The following is a 23,652-nucleotide window of genomic DNA, read 5'->3' as shown; positions in this document are numbered from 1 at the left end:
CTATAGAGATTTTCTTGTCTGGGCTAATATTTCTTAATAGAAGCTCTGTTATTGAATGAAATGACTACGTTTGCAAAAATGTACCTTCGTCAACATATTTGAAGGAGGCGAAATATTTTAGACTGTTTTCCCTAACAATGACAGCTATAAGTAATAATGCTTGCATACAGCCTTTTCACTGGAAAATAAATAATAGACAACTCAGAAATTTATTACAGCAACAGTATCAAGTTTAATGAAAATAGCCAAAAGCAATTTCAAAATGAAATTTAAAAAAGGAAAACACTCTCAGAATTTGCTTGGAGAAATTATTATTACATGATTCTTAGCATGCCGGACTAAATGCTTAATGACATTTCGTCCGTCTTCACGTTTTACGTTCAAAATTCTGCTGAGGTCGAATTAACCTTTCATCGTTTCGGGGTCGATGAAATAAGTACCAGTTGAGGAATGGGGTCGATATAATCGCTTTACCCCACTCCCCGAACTTGCTGGCCTTGTGCCAAAATTTGAAATTATTTTTATTATTATTAAGGCAGTGTGCTGGCAAAATCGTTAGCACGCCAGGCAAGAAGGCTAGTGGCATTTTGTCCGTCATTATTTACGTTCTGGGTTCAAATTCCGCCGAAGCCCACATTGCCTTTCATCCTTTCGGGGACTGTAAAACAAGTATCAGTCGAGTACTGGGGTCGATGTAATCGACTATGTCCCTTCCCCACATTTCAGGCCTTGAGGCCTTTAGTAGAAAGGATAATTATTCTTATTAAGGTGGCGAGTTGGCAGTTTCGTTAGCACGCCGGGCAAAATGCTTAACGATATTTCTTCTGTCGCTACGTTCTGAGTTCAAATTCTACCGAGGTTGACTTTGCCTTTCATCCTTTCGAGGTCGATAAATTAAGTACCAGTTACACACTGGGGTCGATGTAATCGACTTGTCCCTTCCCCAAAAATATGGTTGCCCTTGTGGCAAATCGATGGTCAAGAAAAGGAACTGGAAGAAGCCTGCAGGACTGGTAATGCGGACCAAGCGAGGGTGAAAAGACTGGAGTTAAATCAGCATCTTGAAGCCCAACACATGGGAAGAATTGCCAGAGCTAAGTTACGTGCGATGGGAAGTTAAAGAATCAAGGCCGTTAGGTGGGCCCAAGTGGTGGAAGCTCGGCAAGGAAATAGTTCCACTATTCGGTCTTTGTGTGAGGCCTTTAGAGAGTACTTCGCCCAGCTGTTCGGGGGTGGGGCGGCCCTGGTGGTGGGAGAGCCCTCGAGGACTTTCTTGCCAGGCTGCCGTGTCTTTCGGGGTCGGATGCGGAGTCTTGCGAAGGGCCAATCACGCCTGTGGAGGTGATGGAGGCTTTGGCCGACTATAAAGCGGGTAAGTCGCCGGGACTTGATGGTCTTCCGTAGGTGGTATCCCGAGAGAACCAGGTCTAGAGGAGTTTATTATCATTTACGTTCAGACTTGCAAAAAGTTTCGTGACTGATTTTTTGCTGATATATATTTACTGCACTTCTGGACTGTATTGCGCATCGACCAGTCATTGGACACTTCCAGTAGCTGATCATATTTTCTTCAGAGAAGAGATTGCTAGCACTTTACTCAGCCAATTTCAAGAGAAAGGGCATTCTATGGGTGGTCTCACACAGCCCTTCTCACGGTGTGACCTAGCTAAATCAGAGACTGAAAGAGAGGACGGAGAGAGAGGGGAGGGGGAAGAAGAGTAGGAGGAGGAACCGATTTTCAATACTTGAATGCTGATTTTACTTATCAATTGGCTTCAGTGAGATTTTTATTCAAAGCAGAGAGAACCGTGACAAATATTGGTTTCAAATTTTGGCTCAAGGCCAGCAAGTTCGGAGGAGTGTGTAAGTCGATTGCATCAGCCCCAGTACTCAGCCAGTCCTTATTTTAGCAACCCTGAAAGGATGAAAGGCAAAGTCAACCCCGGCGATATTTCGACTCAAAACGCGAAGACGGACGAAATGCCACTAAGCATTTTACTCGGCGTGCAAACGATTCTGCCAGCTCAATGCCCCTAAACCGTGACAAATATTGCAAATTATTCTATCTGGTGCTGCTTGACCACTTCGCCGCCCACTTACATATGTAGGCGGAATTAATTAGAAGTCTTCACAAAAAACATGATTATTGATTTTCGAGGTAATAACTAACAAGCAAGATGCTTAGTTTATTATGTTAGTTGATATTTATCGCATTAAGTCTTTCAAAGCCCACATGTGTTTTATATTCGTCCCTAAAGTATTTATACGCACTCATTAACTAGTCTCTGACATTACCAGAAATATATAGTTTAATCATTGTCCTTGATGACCGCTACGATTATTCTGTAAGCATTAAGGAGATTAGTGGAATATATTTGAAAGTTACACAAAAACAGACAAATGTCATTTGTAAAGTGGGTAAATAGTAAACTTTTTTTTTAATTCTTAATTAATACTAAATACTAAAACGTATGAAGAGTTTCCTACGACTTTATTGACATAGGTTTTTGAATTAGTTATTAGCTAAACTATTTGAACAGTGGTGGAAGCATTCGATGGCGTGCTGATTAAGCCAAACGCTCTTCTTGTAGCTGCAATATATTTCAAAATAATGAAACGATGACAAGATACAGCAGTACACAGATACGCATATACACACACACACACTCTCTCTCTCTTTCTCTCTCTCTCTCTCTCTCTCTCTCTCTCTCTCTCTCTCTCTCTCTCTCTCTCTCTCTCTCTCACACACACACACATAAACATGTATACCTACACATGTTCCCACGTGTATATTGCAAAGGCGTTCTTGTCAATATGTCGAATATTTATAAACATATTTAAAGTCTATTTATTTGCTCATTTATACACGAATGTAATAATATGCATATGTGGATAAACATGTACATTAAGGGACCCCAAGCTGGCAATATACGAAGATTTAGTGTGAAACCAGTCATTAGGGAATTTGGGGGTTTCTCACGGTTGAATACATTCTCCGCCTGTCATCCCTTACCAATATGATTTGCAGGACTAAAATAGCTCTAAGCAATGCATCAGAAAGAAGTCATGAAGATAAAATTCATTTTCTTTTTAGTGTAAATGGGCGAGTGTTTAAGAAGTTCGTTTCTTAAACCCTCGCCTAAGCGGCACTACAGCGTACGCATGTTCTCGAATCGAACTAAGTGTTGTGACTGGAACTAGGAAGACAGCCGCAGTATTGAAGCCTGATATCTAAGTAGACACACACACACACACACACACACACACCATATATATATATATATATATATATATATATATATATATATATATATCTTTTATCTTGTTTCAGTCATTTGGCTGCGGTCATGCTGGGGTACGGCCTTAAAGGGTTGTTTATAGTAGAATAAATAGACCCTAGGACTTTTTTTAAGCCAAGTACTTATTCTATATTACGGGGACGTAAACACACCAACACCGGTTGTATGTTGTAAACACACCAACACCGCTAGTATGTCTGTGTGAATACGACGGGGCTCTTCCTGATTATCTATGACTTCCTTCCATCTATTTACAAGCTTTTTAATCCCATCAATGTAAAACTCTTTTGGTTTCAAAGCGAAGAACTCTGAAATGTCAGTTTTGCCCTCCTCCTGGCCTGCGAAAGTTATGTCCCCTAAATGATTCTGTAAACTACGAAACAAATGGTAGTCTGAAGGAGCAAGGTCGGGAGAATAAAGTGAATGAGGAATTTTTTTCCCAGCCAACTCTTCGATCTTCTGTGATGTGATCTTTGCAGTGTGGGGTCGCGCATTGTCTTGATGAAACATCGCTCCTTTACGATTCACTAAAGCGGGTCCTTTATTTTTTTTTTTTCAAAACTTGGTTCAAACGCTCTAATTGCTGACAGTAGACTTGAGCATTGATTGTTGCATCAGGTGGTAATAATTCAAAGTGAATTACTCCTTTGCAATCCCACCAGATAGACAAGAAATTTTTTCCCATGAAGTTCCCTTCTCGGTTGTGGTCTAAGGCCAACAAACAATAGCTGTCACTACCTTTAGGTAGTCTCAATTCTTAAGGGAAGGCGATAAGGCCCTTTAAGGAAAAGCAAATGTAGTGAACCCGTTTTCTATTTCACATCAATCCTCACACTTGCAGGGTAGATTTGTCTCTCTGGAGGAGGTAGCAGTAATATCGTTCAGACAAGGTATATTCCTGATACCCAGGAGCATAAAAACAATCATTGGCGCTGAATTCACAGTGCGATGGGAAGACAAACTTGGCATTTCTCACCAGCTAAAGAAAACTAAATGTCATGACTTAGCTGATGCGGCTTTTTGTCAAAGGATGGCAAGCAACCTCATTTCCTATTGAAGTCGGTTGCCGCGGCTTTTCAGCAAGATGAGTACGCTATTTCCTGCAGAAGATCGGTTTGGAACAAAAACAGCATAAAAAAGCCACCGTGGAGATTGTAATAGCAACTGAAAGGTGGTCCTGGTTAAGCGTAGACCGCAGATGGAACCCTTCTGCAGGCGAAAATCAATTCAGTGCTTGCTGTTCCACTCAGGTGATGCTTTTCGGCCACGGAGCAAAATACTTGTGACACTGAGATACTTGTTGATGATACAGAAGGGTTTCCAACATTGCGATTGCTTTAATCATCATCAAGAAAGCTTGTAATATCATTAGGTAGGTCCTGCAGTTTCTGCATGGAATAAATGTATCTCTGATCTTTATTTCACCTGAGTTTGTGTGTGTGTGTGTGGACCATGACTGCCTCATCTAATTAGATGATAGCCGTCTCAATTAATACATCTGAAGTCATTTTTTTAAGTGGCAAAAGCTTTTTACACCACTTTTGCCACTCACTCTGTCACCCTAGTAGGTTCCAGTGACAAGTATTATAAGATGTCTCGTACTATTTTGACTAAGTTTTATGTCAGAATCTTTCTCCTAAAAGAGCTGCCTTCCTAACGCCTGTCGGAAATAACGGGAGGCTACTCTACACCTGAGGAAATCTATACAACCCATAGATGGGACAAACAGATTTCCCCAGGTATAGAGTAGCCTCCCGTTACTTTTGACAATGCCGTTAGGAAGGCAGCTCTTCTAGGAGAAAGATTCTCTGACATATAACTTACAGTCACAATACTACGATACATCTTGTAATACTTGTCACAGGAACCTACTAGGATGACTGAGTGGCAAAAGTGGTGTAAAAGCTTTTGTCACTTAAATAGAATGACTACAGATGTAGTCATCTAACTAGATGAGGCAATCATCGTACACACACACCCACACATCATGAAATAAAGAAAAGAGTTACCTGTATCAAGATGCCGACATCATGACTACTGCTCAATGCTCTGTGAACACTGTACATTCTGAGAGACTGCGAAGACGTAGCGAGCGAGCAGGAAGGGACACAACATGCATTCTAACCGCGTCTGCAAGCTGGGGTTCATCCAACAGCTGCAGGACAAAGCGATGGGAGATCCAAACAATGAATCCGAGCTTTGGTGAAAGAGATGAATACTGGAGTTTCCCTTAATGAAGACCGTCGCTACCACTCGTACAGAACGCGCAAGTGATAAATTCTGACAGCCAAGGCTAGGGAGAATCGCTTGAGGAAGGTAAAGATGATTTGGTTCCTCTCAGATGGAAGGAATTTCTGCCAGGACCAGTTGCACAACATAGAGAAGAGTAGATGGCTTGCCTACAATCCATGTGGTGCCCCACATATCATAAAATCCACGTCCACTCAAACTGTGATGGTCAGTAAGTGTAAAGTCATGCTGCACCACTCTTTTGAACAGGTTCTTAGGCTCAAATCAGACTAGTGTGAAGCGGCTGGTGACTGTGGACAAACCCTGGCTCGAGCCGGTTACTGCTGGAAGGCCATATTGCGACGAAGTAAAATTCAGTTTCTTACCATACTTCCGGAAAGAGTCAGAAGTGGTTGTCGGAGAATTTCTACAACTTCACCAGCCCCAATTTCTGGCCTCATCATTTCCCCCCAATTGTAATCCCATGTGTGAAGTGTGGTTGAGAAAGACACTAACCGCTCTGCCAGTAACACCAAGATCGAGTTGGTGACTAAGGTCAAGGAGGTGTTTGAAGATCCTTTCATGGACACAATGAAGAATGCATGCACGAGGTTTCAGAGCCGTGTTGAGGTGGAAGCTGAGAGTGGCGACTTTGAACAAACTATTATATTCAGTCACAATCCAGTTGAAAAGTTTTTATTTCTTTTTTTTTTTAAATATATTTAATTTTTTAGTGATATATTGCATTTTTCTTTCCTTAATGCAAACTATCAAATTTAACCCGATTACCCTGTAGGTATATATATCTATTTATTTATTTAAAGGTCACAATACATGTATTAAAGTGCTACAAATAGTTTCATGTGTTGAGAAAATTCTAACATGTGGTTTGTGCCTGAAGAATATATTAGTTTTCTCAACATATGAAACTATTAGCAGCGCTTTGTTACATGTATTGTGACCTTTAGATAAATATTTATCTCTCACTAGATGGAATCCTTTTTTTTTTTTTTTTGAATTTTCTATCATGGAACAACACATTGTGTGTGTGTGTGTAGCAGTCAGAATTTCCGATTAACAGTTTCAAATTGTTTGATCATCTGGGTTACCTGCTCATTGAATTAGCGTGCAAGCGGCATGTGAGCGTGTAATTCTCAGATAGTCAGCGTGACACAGCTGAACCTTTTAATTACCAGTTCAATCCATGCGACCAGCTTCTGCACAATTTTCCGACTACACATTTTCACTCAAAAGTGTTCGGTTGAAGAGAGGCTGTAGTAGAGGACATTTGCCGAAGGTGCCACTCTGTCGCATTGACTCTGGTACTTCAGGTTGCTAGGCGAAATTTTCAAGCGTTCAGTGAAGTTACGTCTACAAACACACATATACTTACGCACACACACACACACGTGTGTGTGTGTGTGTGTGCATATACACACACACATACACAGAATATATATATATATATGTGTATGTATGTATGTGTATATATATATATATATATAATGTATGTATGTATACACATGTCTATATAATACATGTCTATATATATATATATATATATATATATATATATATATATATATAATGAATGTATGTATACACATGTCTATATAATACATGTCTCTCTCTCTCTCTCTCTCTCTATATATATATATATATATATATATATATATATATATATATATATATTATATATATATATACACACACACACACACTCATGTATGTATGTATGTATGGAAAGCTGTACACTTATTTCCTACTATGTGTTTGGGTTTGAATCATATATATATATATATATATATATATATATATATATATAACTTTCCATGCATACACACAAAATATGCGCACCTAAACACATACAAGCACACATTAAAAAATAAACGTCTTACTGAAGAAGCTTTCCCAAACGTGTACGTGGTCGGGAAGTTTGAAAGAAAAATGCTAACAAAGCAGGCAAACGCAACCAAAATACTGTATATTTGAGTGTCTTGTTTTTTGTGTAATATTTTAGTTACGTGTTAATTCCTATTCCCCAATCACTTTGATAGACGTCTTGAATTTTAAATATCCCCACCCCTCTAAACTCTAACTCCCAGCCTCCAAAACTTCTGGCAGCCTTACTTCACATGAATCACTAACGCCCTTTACTTGCGATACTGGTGCTATTGGCAGCAGCGACAGCGGGGAAGGCGGTTACAGTAAAGTTAGATCACCAACCACTTTGCTAGTAAAAGTGAAATCTACCCCCACATTTGCGTCGTCATAGCATAGTGACAGCACCGGACTGTACCAGCGACTGGCGCTTCTCACTGCAACACGGACTACTCTTGTTCGCCAGTGCAGAGAGCCATCAACCCGACTAAGGCGACAGAGCTTAAGATTCAACACACAGGATCATTTATTCAGCACTGCAGCTTACGACAATCGTCTGCGTAGGACGGCCGGTCAGGTAAGTTTTGACAATGACAATAATTACTATTTATTATTATTATTATTATTTTGGTCTTCTGCACAAGGCTCCTCTTATCACACTTTGTGGGAGGGGACATTCGATGAAATCGATCTCAATATTGGACGGGTGCTTATCTTGCAGACAACAAAGATATGAAGAGGCAAAAATCGAACCTGACTGGATTCGAACCCAAAGGAAGGGACATAACTAGGTGCTACAATGCATTTGAGTGCGACGCATTAATGATTCTTACCGCTTTCAATTTATATATATATATATTTATATATATATACACACACACACTAATGAAATCTAAATTCTGATTATAATATAAACCTTACGTTACCCTCCGTATAAAGCAATTTATCGATTCAACATGCAAATAATAAACAATTTCTGATACAAATGAAACCTGCTCACGTACACAAACAAAAACATATGAAGTCAGTTTTTATAATTCATGTTTGTTTGTGTGTGTGTGTGTGTGTGTGTGTGTGTGTGTGTCTGTGTGTGTTCTTTTATCTATTTCGGCCGTTCGGCTGCAGTCATGCTGGAATACCACCGTGACTTTATACCCTTTCCGCGGCCCTCTTACGTAGTTTATTTCTTCTGCGTGGTGGTGCCGGGACCGAGACACACGCACACACACACATACATACCACTACATGTCAAATGCGCTTGGTAAATAGTTATATAAAGAGTCTTAGTGGATTAAATCTTTTAAAAAATAAACTATGTAAACACTACGGGAATAGATTATATGAGAATGGTGACTAAATTTATTACTCTGTGCCTCAATGTGTGTGTGCGTGTGTATAAATATAATTCTTAATGTTATCGAAATATATATAATATTATACGTATGTAATATAAATTTGTGTATATAAAGTATGCACTATATGCATACACACACACACACACACACAAGTATACAAATATGTATGCATATATGTGTGTGTGTGTGTGTATTATGATGACAGTTTGTTATTGTTTGTTTAATCTATTCATTTAATAAGTAGATTAAATAAATTGCAATCATAATGATATGGTGTGACCCACACACTCTTTAGGACACCTGTTAGATAAGTTTTGAAGCAAGCGGTCATGCATACGTGTATATATATATATATAGATAGATAGATTTCTTTTATTAGCGACACAGGGCTCAACAAAGATGGGACAAATACAATGTAGAGCTTTCTTTTTGGGAGGGGGGAGGGGGAAAAAAGGAAGTAGGGGGTGTCGATCAAAAGGGGTCGTAGGAAGGAAAAAGGGGGGAGTTCGATCAAAAGGGAACGAGAAAAAAAAAGATAGATAGACGCAAATAAATATTACATAAATGCAGATATATATACTCATAATCTTTCAACTGTTTGTCATTTGACTGCAGCCATGCTAGTCGAACAAATCGACCCCAGGACTTATTGTTTGAAAGCTTAGTACTTATTCTAACCGTCTTTTGCCGAACCGCTAAGTTAAGGGACGTAAATATACCAACATCAGTTGTCAGGCAATGGTAGCAGGGACAAACACAGACACACAAACATATATATATATATATATATACACACGACGGCCTTCTTTCAGTTTCCGTCTACCAAATCAGCTCACAAGGCTTTGGTCGGCCCGAGGCTATAGTAGAAAACACTTGCCGAAGGTGCCACGCAGTGGGACTGAACCCGGAACCATGTGGTTGGGAAGCAAGCTTCTTACCACACAGCCACGCCTATATAAATAAATAAATATATATATATATATATATATATATATATATATATATACACACACACACACACACACACACACACACACACACACACACACACACACACACACACACACACACACACACACACACACACACACACACACACACACACACACACACACACACACACACACACACACACACACACACACACACACACACACACACACACACACACACACACACACACACACACACACACACACACACACACACACACACACACACACACACACACACACACACACACACACACACACACACACACACACACACACACACACACACACACACACACACACACACACACACACACACACACACACACACACACACACACACACACACACACACACACACACACACACACACACACACACACACACACACACACACACACACACACACACACACACACACACACACACACACACACGCGCACACACGCGCGCACACACGCGCGCACACACGCGCGCGCACACGCGCGCGCACACGCGCGCGCACACGCGCGCGCGCGCGCGCATATGCATGTATGTATATATATATATATATATATATATATATATATATATATATATATACACAAACTTACGACAGCAGTCTTTGATCGGGTGTGTGTGTGTGTCAGTGAACAAACCATTTAACTCCACCCACAAATAAATCAGCGTGTCTAAGAAATATTTTTATATAAATTGGAGGGTGTGTATGTACACATGATATATCGTGTGTGTATGTATGCATACATACATGCATGTATGTAGTGTACATCTGTATGATTGCGTAAGAGATTTGTTAGTTAGTTTGTTTGTTTTTTTACGTCTCCAGAAGACGGCAACGACATTTTTATACGATTGTGATGTTTATACTTTCTCGATGACTTCAGCGTTAGTGAGAGAATTTATCCTTAACTGACAAACGTATGCCAGGAGCTTACTGGTAATCGTCATTGTACAACTAGTTTAATCACTGCTTTATAGTACCCTCCACTTCAATAGGTGAAGTTTAGTATCTCGCTCTTTAATATCTCTATACAGTATTCTCCAGTCTAAAACCAGGAGTTTATTTAACTCTTGCTTTACTGTACTCCGCACTTTTATCATCTGGAGTTTATCTCTCGTTTAACGGTATCCTCTGCTATAATAATAATAATCGTCCTTTCCACTATAAGCACAAAACCTGAAATTTGCAAGGAAGGAAATAGGTCTATTTACATCCACTCCAGTGCTTTGATAATTACTTATTTTATCCCCTGTGAAAGGAAGGGAGGTAAAGTTGTCCTCGGGGGAATTTGCTCTGAGAAAGAGCCGGAAGAAATGCCGTTGTGCATTTTGTACGACTCGCAATTAATAATTATTGTAATTTAGTCTCAACCCCGGAGGGGTGAAAGGCAAAGTTCAGCTTGGCGAGATTTGAACTCAGAATGCAAAGAGTCATAACAAGTGACGCAAGGTATTTTTTTTTCCATTGCATTACCACAATTCTGCTACATTTCTAATATAGGTACAAGGCCATAGGTAATGGGAGGGTTAGTCGATTAATTCAACTCCAGTTCTTGACTGGTCCTTTATTTTATCAACCCCAGTGGAATGAAAAACGAAATTGACCAATGCGTGATTTGAACTCGGAACATAAAGACCCAGAATAAATTCTTATGTGGAAGTATTACCGATACGGCATGGCATGTAGTCCGACGCACTAATGATACTGCAGACCGACGCCAGGATGTTGGTGGTAATGTTCAAGTCTGATCGAGCTTACGTATCATTGAAGGCATTCCAATCATGACCATCCTGTCTTTGTTGGAGTATGTTGTACTGCATATCCGATATGTTCTCTCCATCGTCTACCATTTCTGAAACCTAGTAGACGTAAGTTTATGGGGGTTTGCTTGCTATTTTTAACAAGGGGAGCAACCTCGTAGAGTTTCCTCGTATGTTCGTTGTTTCGCCTCTTGGGTAGTCATTGAGAACATTAAATTAGTGAAAAAGACAAGTGGTGCTAGTAGAGGCAGCAGTACAAACAGCAGCATCGGGACGCTAGGCAGCAATACAAGCAGCAGCATCGGGACGCTAGGCAGCAATACAAGCAGCAGCATCGGGACGCTAGGCAGCAATAAGAGCAGCAGCATCGGGACGCTAGGCAGCAATACAAGCAGCAGCATCGGGACGCTGAGATAAAGAGTAACACAAGACTGTGTTACAGTCATGAATAGCTTTCACATCTATTCTGGAATAACAGTGGAAGCAACACGTGTGTTGAGGACCAACAACGTGTAACGTGACAGGGTCCTACAATACCAAAGAAGTCGGAATGTTCTCAAACTATTAAAAAAAAGAATGGGGGGAGGGCGAGAATAAACAAAGAATGATCTCCTTCATACCCACACCTAATAACGATGTTGTTGTTTCGCACAAGGTCAGCTCTACATAATCCCAATGTGTCGTTTTTGTTTGGGTTTTTTAAGGTGATTCGGTGTATTTGAGGACGCCGGACAAAATTTACGTTCTGAGTTCAAATTCCGCCGAGGTCAATTTCGTCTTTCATCCTTTCAGAGATGATAAAATAAATACCAGTCGAGTATTGGAGATCTATGTAATCGCCAAGAATCCGGCATCATGCCTTTATAGACAGGATTTCTTGTTAAGTCGAACGACCACGCAGGAATTCCCACATGGATTAGACTGAATGTATTGTAGCAGTTATTGTTATTGCCACACTGCCATCGTTTTGTTGCTGCTCTTGTCACTGCTGTTATTTTCATGGCTTTTAAAGTTACTGTCGTAACATTTTTTTCCTTATTTGTTTTTCCAGTTGCCGCTCTTTTTCTTGTAGTTGCTGTTATTACTCCTATTACCGTTGTTGTGGCGGTAGTAGTAGTAGTAGTAGTAGATCTTACATTTTTTTCTTTTTTGCCGATGTCATCATCGCCGTTGTAGTTTGGCCCCAAATCAACTCAGTGGTTAAAATTATAAACGAAGGCATGCCCCTTATGACCATCCTATTAGTTTAGGACCACTTAGCGATTTAGGTTTTAGGTACATATTATCTGCAGGATTGATAATGAAACCAAAGCAAGCCGGGGAAAATGCAAAAATAGATTCAGTTATCCCCGAATAAGTGGAGCTAATACGTAAACGCATAAAAGATACTTGTTAAATGTCAAAGGGCGAGCTGGCAAAATCGTTAGCACGCTGGACGGAAAGCTTAGCGGTATTTCACCAGTCGCTAATGTTCTGAGTTCAAATTCCGGCAAGGTTGACTTTTCCTTTCATCCTTTCAGGGTCCAAGAAACTTCCGAGGGTTCCATCCCAACCCATCCCCTTTTCCGGACAAAAATGTGTTTTGTGACATATTAAGTCACCATAATTAATTCAACGAAAAGAAAAAAATTCCAATAATTCTGTCACCCCCCACCCCTTTCCGAACCAAAATAATGCGTGTGCGGCACATTAGGAGGTCAGGGGATTTGTTTCCACGCGAAAAATCCGATTTTTTTTTTCTTGTTTGTAAAATGCGTGGAGGTGAGTTTGTAAAAATTTTTAAAAATTAAATACCAGTGAAACACTGGAGTCAATATAATCGTCTAGACCCCAGCTTAGAATTTTCAGGCTTTGTGCCTTTAGCAGAACGGATTATTACAGATTTCTCGAAGGCAGCGAGCTAGCAGACTCGTTGGCATGCCAAACAAAATGCTTAGTGGCATTTCTTCCGTCTTTAAGTTCTGCGTTCAAGCAGACCTATGATAAAAAGTTCCAGCCGTCACCATCCCCACCGTCTAAGTATGTTCCTTTTCGAAAGCCGGTTGAGTATAACTTGAGAGATTTAGCTGCTATCGCAAGTAGCTCGAGAGATCATGTTAAATGCCTTCTCTCTCTCTCTCTCTCTCTCTCTCGCTCTCTCTCTCTCTCTCTCTCACACACACACACACATACATATTATATATATATATATATATATATCTCCATATACAGGGTGATTCAAAAGTCGCCATACATAGGAACAATTTATCTTTTTTATAAGAAAGTTTTTTTTTTAATTTATTTAACAGGCTCAATATGGTTGCCGCTGTTTTGAATACACATTGCAACACGTTTACCCCACTCATTGTGAACTCGTAATAGCACATCTGGTGATACGTGTGCGAATGAGTCCATGATGCGTTCCTTCAAATGATTTATGTCTTTTATCTTTCCGCGATACACCATGCTTTTCAAATGCCCCCAAAGATGGAAATCAAGAGGGATCAGATTAGGGGATCTAGGGGATCATATTAACTGTCTCTTATAAAAAAATAAATTTTTCCTGTCTATGGAAACTTTTGAATCACCCTGTATGTATATATATATATATATATATATATATATATATATATATATATATATATATGGGAAATTCTGTCTGTGAATGTGTTTGTGGAGTTGTTAGCTAACTCCTCGTACATCGTTTTATCGATTTTGATGAGACTTGATACGCGAGTAGAACTCATATCTGGAAACCTCATGGCATACTCAGATTGTTGAAAAAATCGATAATAGGGCCCCTGGAAGGGATCTTTATATATATATATTTTCTTTTCACAGCCAAGGGAAATAACCCATACGTCTCTGGAAGGGATCTTTATATATAGCCAAGGGAAATAACTCATTCATTTTCCTAAATTATTTGGTACAAATCAAATTGAGTATGTTTATTTCTTAGTATTTGAACTGTTATTTTCGCAATTTATCCAGTACAACCCTTAAAAAGTAAATAGTATTTTCCTAAACAATAAATCCACTTATTTCGGTTAGTGACTTATTCATGAATATACCGACACTAGCGCCGTTGAGGGTAATATTCTCTGGGAACGCACAGAAGCCCTTTTCAGAGTTATTTACTTTGAATTGTTATTATCTCATATCTGATTAGCCAGTTACTACGTAACATGCTTCACAATTTTAGTATACATACCTTATTAGTTTTTCCTTCTAAGTTCTATATACTCTGGGAACGTATTAAAACCCTTTTCGGAGCTACTTTATTTGAATTCTTACTATCGGGTAATTAATTTCATGTTATTACATAACTGACTTCACAATTTAAGTATTCATAACTTACTGGGAATTCTTAAAAACAAGATCCTGTGTAAGACAGTTCGGTATTCTCTGTAAATGCACAAAAACCGTTTTAAGGGCTACATACTTTGTACTCTTATTGGATTAGTAAAACAATTATGAGAACGGAACCAAGGGATAAGCACCGCTTTCCCAGGAATTACCGGGTACGTCAGCTTGTGAAGTCCTTTCCGAATTTCTGTCAGTCAACTCTACCTTTTCTTCGATATTTTCTCACCGTGTTTTCTCTTGAATTTCCTATGGGAAAAATAGTTTGTTTACAAACATTTCGGGTGACGAAACGGCCTTCAAGAACGAAATTAATTCGTAAACCGATGTTGCACTATACTTCCTCATTTGATTCTGATTAAGTACACATGTAATTATAGGTGCTCCAGCCATGATAACATATTTTTAATTTTTTCTTTTTTTTTGCTCCTGTTTTTTTTAAAATAGTTTTTTACGTTTTTTTACCCCTTACCCAGGCTTATATTCACTGTCATCTCATTGACACCTTTCTCTAAAAGCTTGTATGAGCGTTGCTTGATTCAAGTTGGTATTTCTAGATCAAGTGACCATGTGGAGGTTCCTTTGTAAGCTTTGCCAGAATCGTTTGAGAGTCGGGGGAAAATGACTTGCAGCATTTGTTCTAACACTTTGCATTCTGAGATCAAATTCTGTGGAAGTCAACTTTGTCTTTAATCCCTCTGGAGTCGATAAATTACGGTAACAGTCAAGTACACGATTTTTTTTTTTTTTTTTTTTTTTTTTGCCTTGTGTTTAAATTAGAAACCATTTTAAAGGAGGTGAATTGACAAAATCGTTGGAGCCTCGGATGAAATGCTATGCGTCATTTCTTTTGGCCCGCCAACGTCAAATTTGACTTTCATCCTTTCGGGGTCGATAAAATAAGATGCCAATGAAATTCTTGAATCCATGAAATCGACTTGCTCTCTCTCCAAATTTGTTGGTCGCATGCTAAGTTGACAGAATCATTAGTGTCGAATAAAACAGTTAACAACATTTCTTCCGACTTGACGTTCTGAGTTCAAATTCCGCCGAGGTCAACCTTACCTTTCGGGGTTGATAAAATAAGGTACTAGTCAAGTACTGGAGTCGATGTCATCGAACATCTCCCGCTCCTTAAAATTACTTACTGCCTTTGAGCCAAAACTTAAAACATCTATTTTTGCGGGACAAAATGCTTAACGGTATTTCGCCTGCCTTTACGTTCTGAGGTCAAATTCCACCGAGGTCGACTTTGCCTTTCATCCTTTCGGGGTCGATAAATTAAGTACCTGTTGCGTACTGGGATTGATCTAATTAACTGGACCCTCCCCCTTAGAAGGGATTAATATTATTATCATCATTATCAAAGCGGTGAGCTGGCAGAATCGGTAGCACACCGGGCAAAATGATTAGCGGCATTTCGTCCGTCTTTAAGTTCTGAGTTCAAATTCTGTCGAGGTCGACTTTACGGTTCATCCTTTGGGGGGAAGTCGATAAAATAAGTACCAGTTGCATACTTGGGGCGATCTAATCGACTGCCCCCAGCCACACAAAAAATTTCAGACCTTGTGTCTTTAGTAGAAAGGATTATTATTATTATTATTATTATTATTATTATTATTATTATTATTATTATTATTATTATTATTATTATTATTATTATTATTAAGGCAGCAAGCTGGCAGAATCGTTAGCACGTCAGGCAAAATGCTTAGCGGTATTTCGCCCGTCGCTACGTTCTGGGGTCGATGATGTCGACAAACCCTTCTCCAAAAATTTCAGGTCTAATGCCAATAGTGGGACGGGTAAAATAAATAAAGTACTGAAGATATTTTAATCGACTACCTCCCCCTCCCCACTATCCAACTACTTGCGTTGTGCCTAAGCAAGAAATTTTTATCAAATTCATTTTTGTTATCGTCATCAGAAATTTCGTCCCCATCGTCATCAGTATGTAAGAATTATTATCATAGCAAACATTCAAGTTGAAGAACGTCTCCAGGTGACCCTGTAGACAAAACATCTGTAGAATTTTCGTTCAGAGAATTCTCAGGAAGGCAGTGGATAAGTGTCGCCATCCTTGGCATCATTAGACGGCTTTGAACTAACATCTGTATAGACATCGCCAGATGTCAGATCTCGGTGCAAAAGACAAGTTAGATCATAAACAAATGCAGGTGGCACCTCGAAGATTCAGAGAAGCAAAAGAAAATAAGGTTGTAAATTGATACCATGTGTGTATGTTATTGAGTGCATGTATGTGTATATGTATGTGTGTGTGTGTAGAAATACGTACCTGTATAATACATATATATATATATATATATATATATATATATATATATATATATATACACACACATACAGAGATCGAGAGTGAGAGACAGACTGATAGGATTCATTAGAATTCAGGCACATCAACACGTAGGACACCAGAACTGGCTAAGTGTCATAACATAGGCGTCACATGGAGGTAAAACAATCATGAGGTATCATGTATTGTTAGAATACTGCAGTTATGTAGAAATGTAAGTACCAAATCCAATTTAAACCGTTGGTCCGTCTCGGGATGGGTTCTAAGTGTGGCGTAGGTATAAAAAGAACGCAAAAGGAGTTTTAAATTTACTACAGCTGTTCCGGTAGAATTTTATTGATGTATTCATAGATTTATTTAAGGTCGTTAAAACTAGGAAGATACCTTGTCGGTTAAGTGAGATAAAGGAAGCAGAGCTTGAGGCAGCAGAAAAACAAAAGTGCCATGTGTACTAGCGTGTGTGTGTACTATCACGCTAGTACACACACACACACACACACACACACACACACACACACACACACACACACACACACACTGACACACACACACGCACCCATTTACACTTATACGTAAGTGTGTATATGTGTGTGAATTTAACATGGTCATATTAAGTGTTTAATTGTTTTTAAAAAGTTTCAACGAAGTCACTTGGATTGTGGGGTCCGAGTGGCCTTCACTTCAACTATTCATTTTTTATACCATCCTTCCCATTCGTTTTATTCCCCCATCTATGTACTGTTCCTCTATGTTTAGCCCCCTATGGACAATAAAGTAACGGTTGTTACAATCATCTGAAATGGAACTGTCAAAGCGAGATATTCGAGCAATTTCGTTACTCAACTTCAAAAAAGGACGTAAATGAGCTGAAACTGCTCGTGATATCAACGAAACGTTTGGTGAGGAACTGACCAGTGAGTGGTCAGCTCGAAAATGGTTTAAACGATTTCGCAGTGAAGATCGTCAGCGTAGTGACCGCCTATCTGTCATCGATGACGGTCAAATTTATGACCGTCATTGAGAAAGTTCCACGTAAAAACCACTCGGAAACTGGCAAAATAACTTCAAATTAGCCAGAAAACTGCTTGCAGCCATTTGCATGCGATCAGAAAATCAAAAAAGTTCGACGATTTGAATGAAAATCAGAAAATGCGCTTCTTTCTCCGTAACCAGACCGATCCATTTCTCGACCGTATTGTAACTTGCAATGCAAAGTAGGTTCTGTACGATAATTTTAAAAAAAACGTTCTTCGCAGTGGTTGGACCAAAATGAAACACCGAAAACCTTCCCTAAACTTGAGCTCTTCAAAAAGAAGGTTTATGGTGTACTGCTGGACTCATCCACTATAACTTCTTAAAACCCGGAAAACCATTACTACAGCAGAATATTGAGAATTTCAGTTGCTTGCAGGGCTTAGTTCGATTCTCTTTAGAAGAACATGGGTTCTATTACGGGCAGACTTTCTCTTGATATGAAATACGAATGTGTTACAATGACAGTTAGGACTTAGTATTTCATCACAGTGACTTTTATCCATGTGTAAAAATCTGCATATATAGCCGTGTATATACACACACACACAAGCATACATTTGTTTGCATACATTCACTTATACACACAAACATATGTGTGATGTGCGTATATGCATGTCTGCATGGAAATACATTTGTAAACGGACACAAACAAGCATAAGTAATTGAGAGGGTGAGATAGCAGAATCATTAGCAGGCCGAGCAAAATGCATAGCAGCTTTTCGTCTGTCTTTATGTTTTGAGTTCAAATTCCACCGAAGTCGACTTGCCTTTTTCATCCTTTCGGAGTCGATGAAATAAGCATCAATTGATCACTGGAGTCGATGTAATTGACTTATCCCTTCCTCCGAAATTGCTGGCCTTATGTCAAAATTTAGATTAATGAAATTCCAAGTTCAGTCCGATCACGTGACCACAACCACGAGTTGACGCAAGTTTTCCGAGAGAAATTGAGTAGATGGAAGCTGCAAAAGCTTGTCAGGTCGATTGCATTTGTAATCGAAAAGGCCAGCCTTGATACACACCCCTGGAAGTTACCTTAGGAGCACATGCGACTGTGAAATATTCAGCCACTTACTCCACAACTGAATGACGTCAGTTTTGATATTCACTCTTCTCTCAAACACACACACACACATACACACACACTCTCTCTATCTCTCTCTCTCTTTCTCTCTCTCTCTCTCTCCCTCTCTCTATCTCTCTCACACACACGCGTTCATTTCATATACACGTACATACATCTTTCACTTTCTCTCTTTCACTTTAAAACAAAGGTAAATAAAAGTTTTTTTACGGAAGTTAAGGACTTGAAAATAATTTTAAACGAACATTAAAATATCTGTTTAAAGAAAGTTAAAATATAAATACTTACTGTACAAACAACTTACGTTTTTGAAATCACATTCACTTAAAAATATATCTAGATGATTAAAATATTGTGTACGTCAATAAGTCAACGTTCTTTTTTTTTTTTTTCTTTTCTTAGGAGTACGAAGACTGTGTGTATATGTCACAGATAGCGGACGTGTGTTTGTGTTGATTGACACGCCATGACATTCATTATACGTATGTGTATTCTGTACGTGTGTATGCGGAACCCATGTTTTTTTTTTTTGTTTTGTTTTTTGTTTTGTTTTTGTCAAGAAATAACAAACAAAAAATTGTGTTTACTCGTTTTCATTAATAAATTGAGGTCCAAATGTCACAAAAATTTGTACTACTGCCGAAGGTATGTAAGAAAATAAATATGCAAAAAAAAAAAGATAAGATATACTGTTTCTGAGATATTTCGGGTACAAACTAACATCCCTAGAGTTCTCGTATTGTTAAGATTAATCAGTAATTATTGATACAAAGTGGTGGACTTAATTCGTTAAAGCTATTTAGTGTCATCTGCCTACACTATCGGTTCAGGTTCTGTAATGATGAATAATGGATGCTGCTTTAGCATGCAGTCTACCGCTGTGAAATGTTGTCCTGATCTGGGCGAAGAATAGGGTTAGACTGCACACTAAAGTGGCACCAAAAAATGTCCTTGTAATTTACACAAATGGGACTCATGGAAATTTCCAAATTATACTGTTCTAATATCTGTTTTAGTGCATAAAATTGATTGTCACAACGTTGTTTCGATTTTGTCCTCGATTTCGTTCCATACGTTGGCATTGCTGAAAATGTGTTACTCTAACTTATTTCATTTTGTTAAGAATTTCGATTATGTCTTGGATGTTGTTCCATAGTTCAATTTGTTTCAAAACGTAACACTCGAACTTAATTCTTAATGTTAAGCATTTCGATTATGTCTTGAATTTCGTTTCATAGCGAGCTTGTTTAAAACGTAAAACACTTTTCATTATGATAATCTTTCCGGGTAATCTTTCAGTTTAAGGTGTTTAAAAAAGTAAATAAAAATGAAAGGGCCAATAACGAGGGGGATAAGTCAACTGTTAAACAACGTAGACCTGGGCTATAGCCACCAAACAGTGAACGAAAGTCTTTGGGTGGGGGACTGAATTCCTGCATATGAATTCGTGTAATTATGACACAAATAAATTGTCCGACGTTCCAAATTGTCACTGTAATTTTCTTTTCACCCGCATCCACATATTCTCCACATTTTGTGTGTGGACGTCCTCATTTGTGGGATCCAGTAAGTTTTGCTGGTGTATAATCACTTCGTGAGCGTAGGTGCCGTCATTTAGGCTTTATTTTTATTTACTTTTTTAAACCCTAAATTGGAAGATTACCAGCCTTTCGTTCCGACTCTCAAATACCACCGAGGTCGACTTCACCTCTTATCCTTTTGGAGTCAATAAAATAAATAAGCAGTTGAGCCCCTGGATCGATGTAATTACTTCCTTCTTTCCACAAAATTGTTGGCTAATGCCAAAATTAGAAAGAATTATATTAAGCCTTTTTGATTGTCTTCGTTTTTATTACATTGTGAAGTGTAACATTTGATCGTATTTCGTGACAAGAATAATAATATTGGTTTGAAATTTTAGCGCAAAGCCAGCAATATAGGGGGACAGGGAAAGTCGATTACATCGACTCCAGTGCTCAACTGGTACTTATTTTATCGACTCCGAAAGGATGAAAGGCAAAGTCGACCACGGCGGAAAAATATAAAAATATTGATAATTTTTTGTTGGCACTCCGTCGCTTACGACGTCGAGGGTTCCAGTTGATCCGATCAACGGAACAGCCTTCTCGTAAAATTAACGTGCAAGTGGCTGAGCACTCTACAGACACGTGACACAGTGTGACACAGCGTGACACAGTGTGACACGGCTGACCCTTTGAATTACAGGCACAACAGAAACAGGAAGTAAGAGTGAGAGAAAGTTGTGGTGAAAGAGTACAGCAGGGTTTGTCACCATCCCCTGCCGGAGCCTCGTGGAGCTTTAGGTGTTTTCGATCAATAAACACTCACAACGTCCGGTCTGGGAATCGAAACTGCGGTCCTATGACCGCGAGTCCGCTGCCCTAACCACTGGGCCATTGCGCCTCCACATTGATAATTAAACACTATAGAAAAACCTAAGTTTGTCACGATTCGTGTCAGCGTCTCGGTTTCGATCTCTTATCAAAGTGTTTTCATTATAACGTACGTCTTTTCGTTTATGCATTTCGAAATATGCCATAGTGCGCGTTTCCTATTTACTAAAATTCTGAAGCTTACATAATCGGCAATTATATCAATTCAGTAGAAAGAAAGAAAATCCCATATTTTGAAGGAAAGGGAGAATTTCCCCGAACAAAAACAAAAGAAAAAAAATTAAAAAAAGAAAAAGTTGTAACATATCTATTAACAGCTGTTATAGCAAACATTATCATATTTTTGCTGATACTAGCAAAATATTTGCTTTGGTTGTCACCATGCAGGCGCCATTAGCTTTGAAAGAGTTTTGTGTCAGCAGATCTGTGAATATTTTCTTCGTGGGACCTAGTAGTTCTCCTCCCTTTGCAATTTAATGACTGACATACGTTTTTAGTGAACAGCTATGATCACCGTATAACCAGACTAATGACAGCATTGTGTGTGCGTATGTGATGTTATATTATATTTTACACACACACACACACACACACACACACACACACACACACACACACACACACACACACACACACACATAACAGGTGTTAGGTATGTGTATGTGTGTATACATATACTCATTTATACATATGTAAAGCTCTATACATAAACGCAACTATTACAACATCTATTGCTCTTTGTGACTTGAATTAATGGAAGACATTTTCAATGCCCTAAGACTTCTCAAATTTAAAACGAATTACAATATATGTATATATACGTGAATACATATATTTATATGTATTTACATGCTTTTTTAATTAAATATTAACTTAACAGAAATGGTTTTGTTTTTTGTTGTTTTTTTTACTTTTTGTTACTTTTTTTACTTCGAACTATGACAAAATTTGTTGGAAAAGGAGTGCAGTTAGATGAGACAACTTACGTGTATTACTGGTACTTTTTCGAGTCAAAAAGAAGTCTGTACATAGTCACTCGACTTGTAAGAAATAGCATCCAAATCCCTCAAATCACATTTTAGTGTATCGTAAATAAAAACACCTTGTATAATACAGTACTAAATATACAAGACGACGGGATGGTTTCGGTTGGGACGCCCTGGATCATAACTGTACTCAATCGTGCCCAGCGCGGAACTAGAAAATAATGGAAGTGTTCAAGATGTTCACAAGAAACGTTCTACAAGTTCGCGGACATCGACGAGTTCTACAAAGCCAGAAAGGGTATTAGAAATGTACAGAGTTCAAGAAAATCTGTGCTGCATGCGAGTCGTGTGATAGGAATTTCAAGATCAAGCGTCCGTTGTATTTTGAAAGACTACCATTGGAAAAGTTACATTCCAAGAATACTCCATTCTCCCAATTGGGACGATCTGGACCGAAGAATAAGGTCTTGCGAGTTGTGCTTGGCAATATGAGTAGAAGATCCACACATTCCAACAAAGATTGTTTGAAGTAATGAGGCTACATTCAAATTAAATGATTCAATTAACTATCAGATATGCACCTACTGGGGACCTTTGAATCCGTATATAACGGAGGATTGTTATGCTAATTTACTAGGAGTTACAATATAGTGCAGCTTAACATCAAACGGATTAATTGAACCATTCATTTTTTATACTATTGTAACTGGTTCCATTTGCTTGAATCTACTGCAACAATCAGCCATGCCAAGTTGGGCCACCCACCTGCCATAGTTTAACTTGATGAGATTTTGCCAAACATGTGGATCGGACAAAAAGGTTCAGTAGAACATCCTCCGTGTTCACCGGACCTCTCAACACGAGTCTTGTTATTTGTTATGAAGAAACATAAGATATTAAATTTACAGTTCAAAGCAGCAACAATCAGCGAATTGAGGGCAAACATTGAACGAGAATACA

General features: G+C 38.8%; 1 long non-coding RNA gene across 1 annotated transcript; it reads left to right on the top strand.

Moving 5' to 3' along the window:
• The first annotated feature begins 7,406 nt into the window (after nucleotides 1-7,406).
• On the top strand, nucleotides 7,407-22,589 carry LOC149131346 (uncharacterized). Its single transcript, XR_016238046.1, has 2 exons — nucleotides 7,407-7,986; nucleotides 19,695-22,589. It is a non-coding gene; the product is annotated as an uncharacterized LOC149131346 (long non-coding RNA).
• Nucleotides 22,590-23,652: the final 1,063 nt, after the last annotated feature.

This window comes from Octopus bimaculoides, chromosome 23 (genome assembly GCF_046866305.1).
Source record: "Octopus bimaculoides isolate indiv1 chromosome 23, ASM4686630v1, whole genome shotgun sequence".
Lineage (NCBI taxonomy): Eukaryota > Metazoa > Mollusca > Cephalopoda > Octopoda > Octopodidae > Octopus > Octopus bimaculoides.
Note: the sequence above shows the minus strand (reverse complement) of the source record. Positions and strands in the feature narration are given on the sequence as shown.